The 9249-nt window shown below is 33.7% G+C and overlaps 1 protein-coding gene across 1 annotated transcript in view; it reads right to left on the bottom strand.

Annotated features, from left to right (window-relative positions):
- LOC118749066 (E3 ubiquitin-protein ligase listerin-like) overlaps nucleotides 1–9243 on the bottom strand; it is a 19266-nt gene extending 10023 nt beyond the window's left edge. The window contains exon 1 of the mRNA XM_036483853.1: nucleotides 9163–9243. The gene's annotated coding sequence lies outside the window, so the exon portion shown is untranslated. The remainder of the gene's footprint in view (nucleotides 1–9162) is intronic.
- Between the last annotated feature and the right edge of the window lie 6 nt (nucleotides 9244–9249).

Here is a 9249-nt window from a genome sequence, read left to right as displayed (position 1 = left end):
GATTTACAGGTCTCTCCGCCTTGGAGACGGGGAGTATCGCAGACGATGGAACGATGAGCTTTACAACGAAATGGTCATAGTGCAGCGAATGAAAATACAGCGGCACCGTTGGCTTGGACATGCCATTCGAATGGGAACCGACGTTCCAGGTCTAAAAGTATTCAACTCGCAATCCGCTGGTCGTACCAGAGGAAGAGTGGGCCCCCACTGCAATTAAGAGACCAAGTGGAGAAGGATTTGGCTTCACGTGGCATTTCCTATTGGCGTAAGTTGCCACAGAGATAAACGACTGACGTTCTTTGTCGAGCTCGGCCAAATGGCTTAGGCCGTTCCAGCGTCAAATAAGAAGGAGAAAATGATATCTGGGGACCTTATTCTTGGATACGCCAGGAGAAACTAGGAAAACATTCCTTATCAGATTGACACGGGAGACGGTTCGTTCAAAAAATTACATAAGCTTAGCTAGGGCTTCGCGTGGAATTTCTGCGACATTGTTATTAGGTGAAAGAATTCCTAATTCAGCAATCATACGTGCAATATTTCCAGAACATCCGGTATGGAAAAAGTATCACGAAAATTTAAACTAATTTTTTGGGATGAGTGTACCATTGCACACAAAAAATTGCTTGAGGTTTTTGAGCGATTGTCGCGAGATTTGCATGGAAACGTTTAACCATTCGGAAATGCATTGATGGTGCTCTCAAGAGATTTAACGCAAACATTGCCTGTAATTTCTCGATTAACACTAGCGGGCGAGATAAATGCTTGCCTGAAATAGTCTACATTGTGGCAAAGGTGAAGAATTCCCAAGATTCCGACCGATACACAATTTCAATTTAAAAGATTGCAATTCCCAATTCGATTGGCATTCGGAATCGCAATCAATAATGCCCAAGGTCAACCTTTGGAAAAGTGTGGTTTAGATTTAGATGTGGATTGCTTCTCAGATGTTGCATGTTCCCGTGTCGCAAACCAGATATCCTTGATATCTATGCAGAGAATGGCAAAACGACAAATATTGTGTGCACACAAGTACTTATGTATACAAAATCAAACTTATATGAGACGTATGCTTTGTTTTGTTAATCATTTATCATCTATGTAACAGGAATATGCCACAGCAAAGCGCTGAATGCGAAGCCGATGTCAACAAAAACAATTTGATTCTTCAAAGTTGCCTAGAGGTCATGCCGCAGTCATCTTAATGTCAAATTCAGAAGAATTCAAATGACCTCGAACCTGACCTGACTGAAACTTACAGACCTCGGGCATCGGATACCATAGGGATAAAGAGGTTTGGTTCAATATGCAGAAACTTTTTTTGTAAACCTCTGTATTGAATAGGGAAGACAAAAATATCCACTTAATTATATGATCATTAAAATCACTCCAAAATATTAAAAATATGCTCGATATATGCCACAAAAATGTATACAATGTATATTTTCCAACGAAAATTTTTTGAATTATCGCATAAAAAGTGGTTGTATATACTTATGTCGGCCGCTGTGGTGTAGTGGTAAGCAGTGCGCGCTTTCACTCAGCAGCACCTGGGTTCAAGCCCTGGTCAAAGGAAAATCGCAAAAAAATATAGAAAAAATGTTTTTTCTTAACTATCTGCGCAAAGGTATTGCCAGATGAAATTATACGAAAAGTAATTTACTTATTACCAAAATAATCAGTTTTAAGCATATTTATTCTTTTTCGGCAAAATATGTATTCATGTATAATGTATAATATGCATATATATAATGGACACCGACGCTCTAGCTCTGAAAGTATTCAACTCGCAACCCGCTGGAGGTAGCAGAGGAAGAGGAGTTGGCACAGAAGAGAAACGACTGGCGTGCTTTGCTGAACTCGGCCAAAATCGCTTAGGCGGTTACAGCGCCAAATAAGAAGAAGAAGATAATATGCATTTGCATATTTTTGTCTTCCCTAGTAATTAATGAAACACATTTTTCATGAAAATAATTGTGAATATTATATTAGAACAAGGTGTACACTAACATTTCACACTACCTATTTATGCACAAATGAAAACGAATTTGAACACGAATTGAAAATATTGCAATTTTTGTTTACGTTTAATATTATAAAAAAAAAGTATATATATATACTAGTGAACCCGCATGGCGTTAAGACGCCAAAAGTGAGTTCAATATTTTAAACCGATGGCAACACCATTCACAAACCTTAATAAATATTGTAAATGTTTCAAGTAAATTCGTCCATCCCTTTTTGAACGAAGAGAGGTCTCAAATGGCGTCAGTTTTTCATTTCCTCAAAATTCAAACCACCGTGCACCGCTAAAAAAAGGTCGTAACTTCAAAAAATAAAACCTTAATGCACATTTAGAATGACGGTGCTGATCTGATGACCTTCACATTAAAGATCTGATGACCATAACAAAAAATTATTTATTTATAAAAATTAACTCAAAACTAATTTTTTCGGTATATTATGGGTTTCTTCGAAAGAACATATATTCCCATTAGATATGGAACCCGATTTCATCATGTGACTGTCTTCGCAGTAGCGCATCCTGTTAACCGATTTCTCCAAGACCTTCTTGATGGTTTCTGGCTCTATCGTAAGAAATGCCCGACATACGCCTTAAAGGCCTGAATTGTTAATAGATTGTTCGCATTATATCGGTTCTTCACGGCATGGCACAAAAAAGTCTAAGGGCGTGAAATCGCGGCTCCGAGGGGGCCAATTGACTTCATCGAGACAGCTGATAACACAATAACCGAACTTTATCGCTCAAAATAAAAATCGAATAGATGCCAACCCTAACAAAAAATATTTTCAAACTAAAGTTGTATTAAAACTCTTTCTTTTGCCACTCATATTTTGATATTTCATTAAAATTGTGTAAAAGCTAAATAAATTAGGCTTTTCAATCAGGTGGCAACCTTCTGCGAAGCATTTTCAAACTGAAATCTTTTAAAGCTCTTTCGTCTGATACTTTGATACATAATTCAATTACCTGAAGAATTAAATTGAATTTATCAATTTGTCAATGTTATTGTGGCATATTAACATTTTATTTTTTTTAATATTTTTATAGAGCTATGTACCACGATTGTTTATTAGGAAAAATTGAAAAAGCACCAAAGTCTAAGCGGTAGAAGTTATAGCAGCTATTTCGGACTTCTTTTTTCTAGACTTCCGCTAGACTACCGCTTAGACTTTGTTGCTTTTTCAATTTTTCCTAATAAACAATCATGGTACAAAGCTCAATAAAAATATTTAAAAAAAAATTGAATTTAATTTTTTTATCACCTGGAAACTCTCCTAAACAGTTCAGATATAAATTCTTCTCCAACCCATGAACGATTAAATCACCTCTTTTAGTAATTTATTTAACTTAACTTATTTATTAACTAAATTTATTAAACTTAATAATTCATTTAAATTTAAAATTTTCAACAGCTGGCAACTCTCTTCAAACCATCAAACAAAATTTTGATGTTTAAACTGAAGATTTCTTAGCACTCTTTCGTTTAACACCCATATTTTAATAATGCATATAACTAAATTCGGCTTTTAAAGCAGGTGGCAACCCTTTTCAAAATATTTTAAAATTACTACCTTTTTAAACTCCTTTAGTCTGGACCCCTGTGGGGGAACATTTTGTAAATTACCTACATATGTAATTTCCCTGTTTAAAATTTAATTCGATTTTTTAAACAGGGGCAACACTCTCACAGTTAAGAAGCACAGCTTTTAATAACAATTTCGACTGATACCTATGGGAACTGTTTTCAAAAACTAAAACCTCAATGCACATCTGTAACCAAGCCTTTTAATTTGACACCTCATTTTTGAAAATCGAGCGATGGATGGGGATATGATGATATTGATTTATAAATAATCTCAGCTTGATTTTTTAAAAGGTGGCCATTCTTTCCGGAAAAGTAAAAGCCTACTGCACATCTACATATCAAGCCCTTTAATTTGATACCTCATTTTTTAAAATCAAGCGAATGGTTCAGATCTGATGACCTGGACAAAAAGTCCTTTCGCGTATTACATATATAGATATAGTTAAATTCGACTTTTTAAACAGGTGGCAGCCCTACATACATGTTTTAATCAACTGATAAATTAAGATGAATTATATTAATGAAACATGTGGCAACTCCGCTAAATATAAATCAGAAATAAAGATTTTTCAACCCCCCTTCGATTGATACCCATATTTAAATAATTCATTTAACTTATTTAATAACTTGAATTTAATTTTTAAACAGGTGGCAACCCTCCTCCAACACCTTAAAAATATTTTGTGTTCAAACTAAAGTCTTCTTAATATTCTTTCGTTTCACATCATTATTTTGACATTTCATATAACTTCTGCAACTGCAATAAGGTGGCAACCCTCTTCAATATATTTTCAAACGGCCACCTTTTGAAGCCCCTTTCGTTATGCGCCCATATGTTGAAACATATTTCTCCTAATTAATTTTCTTAATTCAAATTGAATTTAAGTATTTAAACAGGTGGCAACCCTCCTAAAGTTAAGATAAGAAACAAATATTTTCAAAACCCTTTCCACTGATTTTTAAAATTCAAAATGGCGGATCCAGTTTTAAACATTGTCAAGGGTTAAAACACGTTTCCAGTGGGTTTCTGGGGTTGCTGATTACGAATCTGATGTCAGATTTTCCAAATCCAAAATGGTGGATACAAAATGGCGACCAACTTTAAAAAAATGATTGGATTTGTTTGAAACTCTTAACCGCCATATTGGATCCGCCATTTTGAATTTAAAAAAAATTGACTTCAGATTCGTAATCGGCGACCCCAAAAACTCTCGAGTGCCGGGTTTCGAACAAATCCAATCAATTTTAAAAAAATTTACCGCCATTTTGGATCCGCCATTTTGAATTTCGAAAAACTGACTTCAGATTCCTAATTAGCAACCCCAGAAATCCCCTCTTAACAAGTTCCATCCCATGACAATGCGTAAATCGTTCAGTATCAACGTTTTAATTTTACTAGTCTCTTTTCAAGAGCATATTTTCGGTCACTAGACCCATTCTAATTGCCCAACACAGGTATGTAATTAAGGGAATGTTCCCCAATAAAACCAGAGTAATTATATGTAAAAACCACATTTTTAGCTGCATTTTAACATGTCAAGATAATAAAAAAATTGAGAACATAAGCGTTTTTATAAAAAACCGACCAACGCGGCCTCTAAGAAAACTTTTTTTTTTCCAAATAAAAAGTACGTGTCTCGTTTTTTATCACAAATAACAATAATTTGAGGTAGCGTTTATGAATTTCCGAAAAAAAATTTTTGAACCACTCTAATATTCAATTGTTCTACAGGTGGCAACTCCTTTCGAAAAAATAAAACCAGTTTGCACATCTACAGGCCAAGCGCTTTAATTTGACAACCAATTTTTTGAAAATCGAACGAACGGTGCAGATTTTTTATGCGGAACAAAAAATGCCTTCGCGTATTATTTTGAACTTAATTTTTTAAAAGGTGGCAACTCTTTTCGAAAAATTTAAGCCTTATTGCACACCTAAAGTCAGAGCCCTTTGATTTGACACCTCACTTTTGAAAATCGAACGAACGGTGTGGATCTGATGGCATCGATTATTAAATTATATGAATGCAATTTTTTATCAGGTGGCAACTCTTTTCGAAAAAGTAAAACCTTATTGCACATCTACAGACCAAGCGCTTTACTTTGACATCTCATTTTTGAAAATCGGGCGAACGGTACAGATCTTTTATGCTGCACAAAAAATCCCTTCGCGTATTATATATATAGATATGTATTTTTTATGGACGGCAAAAAATTGTACATTTTATTTTATTTTGGACCTTTTTGTTTGCGTATTGTAGTACACAAATTTTTGATGAAGTGGCAACCATGTTTGAAACATTGGCATAGGTACGCGTAATATTAGCGTTAGGAGTCATAGTGAGAGAGCCGCATTGGTCACTGTTCGCCAGGGATGAAAAATGGAAATTTCAGATTGTACCTAATATCATAAAATAAATTTACCTAAATGAGACAGATTGTACCTAAAAGAAGTTACATCAGTAATTTGTAGTTTTTTTTTATTAATTTTATTTAAAACATGAATACAAAAGATGGACGTACTTTAAACATGATTAGGTTTTTTTTTTTAAACTGAGCCTATATCTATAGACTATAGTCTAATGGGAATAGGAGAAGCGTTGTTTTTGTCTAATTTTGACAACTGAAAAATATTGGCGAAAAATACAAAAAATACACTTTGCGAAGTATACTTCTTTATCCAGCTTCTTATAAAACAACAGGAAAGGTCTGCTAATTTATCCAATTCCTTTTAATAGGTGCAGCAAGTCAAGAGAAAATAATCAAATTACCGAAAGTAACTTTGTGAATATATTTCCAGAAATCAAAAAGCGAATATGGGTCAAATAGCTATAGTTCTCATCTAAAGAAAATATGAGATTTGAAGACGAATAAAGGCTGGTTGGTTTTCATTATGTCATATTTTGGCAACAAAATTTGTCGACATATTTGGCACAACTTTCTTTCCTTTATCCCTACCTTTATCGATGGTATTATGGGCCAAAAACTTACAAATAGCCGCTTTAGCAGCGCATGTACACGCCTGAAGGCCTATTCTGATCTAAATCGATCAAAAGACCATATTTTAGTCCCATTTAACAATTTCGTTTCCACTCATTTGACCGCAAATGCCATTGAATTTGACTTAGTGAAAATAAGCTTTAAAATTTGTAGAAAAAAATACGAATTTGAGGATAGCTAAGTAAAGTGTTAATTTTTCGTATTGGCTGCTCTAAATGCAAAATGTTGAAGAGAATATATAATATGACTTTTTTGGTTTCTTCCTTTTGACCACTTTTCTTTAAAATTGTTTATTCTTCAAAATCAAAGTGAAGCAAGCAAAAAATATAATAGCACGGTAAAGGAAAAAGAAAAGGAAAACTAAAAATGTATCTGATCAAAAGATGATTGTACCTAAAATCTAGTGAATGTACCTAATATAACTAAGTCATTAAACGTCGGAAAAGGGTACAATTGTACCTACTTTTTCATCCCTGCTGTTCGCTTTCCATTGCCATTAGCAGCTGGCCCAACAGGAGAAACACTTGGGGAAACAACGTCAGCAGAGAAACTGTATACTCTCACAATTGCTGTCATTGGCGACGCAACAAGGTTAGAACTCTAAACAGTACTTTTGATGGCATTGTTGCCAATGGCGATACTTTGTGTGGTTGAATTTATTTGAGTTTTTAATAATTCTATCTGCACAAAAATAGCGTTGAATTTCGAATCAAGAACATTTATCGCTGTTTCTTAGCCTTGTTTAGAGCCGAATCGAAAGCTTGGAAAATCGATTTCTCTGAATCCTCTTTTCAAAATATGTTCGGTTTTTAAAATCGGATGAAAAATAGTCAAGCTGTTAGTAGATAATTGCATCAAGTATGAACATAGCGGTTGTTTTTAAGTAATAAAAAATGGAGGGTTCAGGAACTATACCGAACCTATTTTCACTACACTAGATTTTGTTTCGAGCGCATTTCATGACTTCTTTCTAGCACCGTGTTATTATTCAAATTGTTTCACGAAACAAATGCAGTGTTGCCAGTTTAGTCGTTTTCCGGCTAGATTTAGCCGGTAGCGATAGCAAACAGCTGGAGAAAATTTGGTTTAGCCGGCAGCCAATTTGTTAGCCGTTATGCAAAAAAAATTAGCTGTTTTCAGCCAATTTTACTATAGGCCTAACTTTCTTAATATTACAATATACATATAAGTTTCCTTTTTTTACAACTTTAGCGATCCAAAACCTATTAGAAATGGCTAGCCTTATCACGGTGAAAATTTTCATGTCGGACTGTTATATAAAATTGAGAAACTTTTTTCTAATCCGGAAGTCCTAAAATACTGAGCCGATTTCAATGATTTTCGTTTTAAGCGAATATAGTGTGACCCATATACATATAAACTGGGACACGACATTTTAGCAAGTTTTGGCTATTTTTCTTTATTTTATTTAATGGTTATTATTTTTGTAATGAAAATGTAGCTGATTACTTAAAAAACACCATTTAAAAACAAATTTCATACTTTGTGGAAAAATTATGATAATTATGCAAATTTTCACAAACATTTTTAACTTTTTAATCAGCATCTTTAAAAATTATAAATTTTAGTATAATAGAGTAATTAGCACGTTGACTTTTGGCAATTATTTTGTTGACGGTGTTCCACATTTTTCTCCCATATAAAGAAATTGGTAGAACGTACTTTGTATGGAAAAAATGCGTAACACCGTCATACAAAAAATTCCGAAAATCAACGGTAGGTCCTAGCTACTTCAAATTTGCACCGTATTATATTAAAATTTAATAGACTATAAAACTACGTACCATAATTTTTCTAAAGATGCAAATTAAAAAGATAAAAATTTTGGTGAAATTTTGAAGAATTTTCATATTTTTCGCACAAAGTTTGAAGTTTGGATTTATATGGTGTTTGCTAAGTAATCAGCTATGTATTTACGAAAAAAACATTAAATCAACTAAAAAAATTTCAAATTTCTCTGGGAATACGATATCTGTGAACAATTATATCAGGAATGTGCAAAGCGGTCATTGAAAAATGTGAACGTTTCGTATATATGGACCTAAAAATCAAATTTAATAGTTTAATCGTTAAACATAAAAAGCTACCTGCTTTTTCGATATATGTAAATGGATGGCGTTGTATTTTTTCGAAATAATGGTGCCTCAGCCCTTTAACAGCTTTACGTGTTCATTTCTTAAGATATTGCCCTCCAACTAAGCAAAAGTGTAATACTTTCTAATAATATAGCCATTTTGAAGGACAAAGGTAATCTTTTTCAATAGAAAAGAAAACGTCATAAGTTTGTAATTGGTCTTTTTTTTGTACTTACATAAGTAATACAAACATGACTTCTGATGCAAAGCTTAGCTACGTATAACGACAGTTTCCTTTATTAAACTTGTGATTTATTTAAATAAAACATGTGAATTTTAGTTGAAACATTTTAGCCGCCTTTTTTGGCCAATTTAGCCGGTCGGCCCAAAAAGTTCTGGCAACAGTGAACAAATACTCCCTCATTGAAAGTACTGTAGATGAAAAAATATTTACATACCTGCAAGAAATTAATGTAAGGTGTTAGAACATCTCTACTCAAAAAGTAGGCGAACAATTCCTCCGTAAGAATAATTGCTGCGTTTTC

This window comes from Rhagoletis pomonella, unplaced genomic scaffold (assembly GCF_013731165.1).
Source record: "Rhagoletis pomonella isolate Grant_MI unplaced genomic scaffold, Rhpom_1.0 Rhpom_scaffold_00014, whole genome shotgun sequence".
NCBI classification, from domain to species: domain Eukaryota; kingdom Metazoa; phylum Arthropoda; class Insecta; order Diptera; family Tephritidae; genus Rhagoletis; species Rhagoletis pomonella.
Note: the sequence above shows the minus strand (reverse complement) of the source record. Positions and strands in the feature narration are given on the sequence as shown.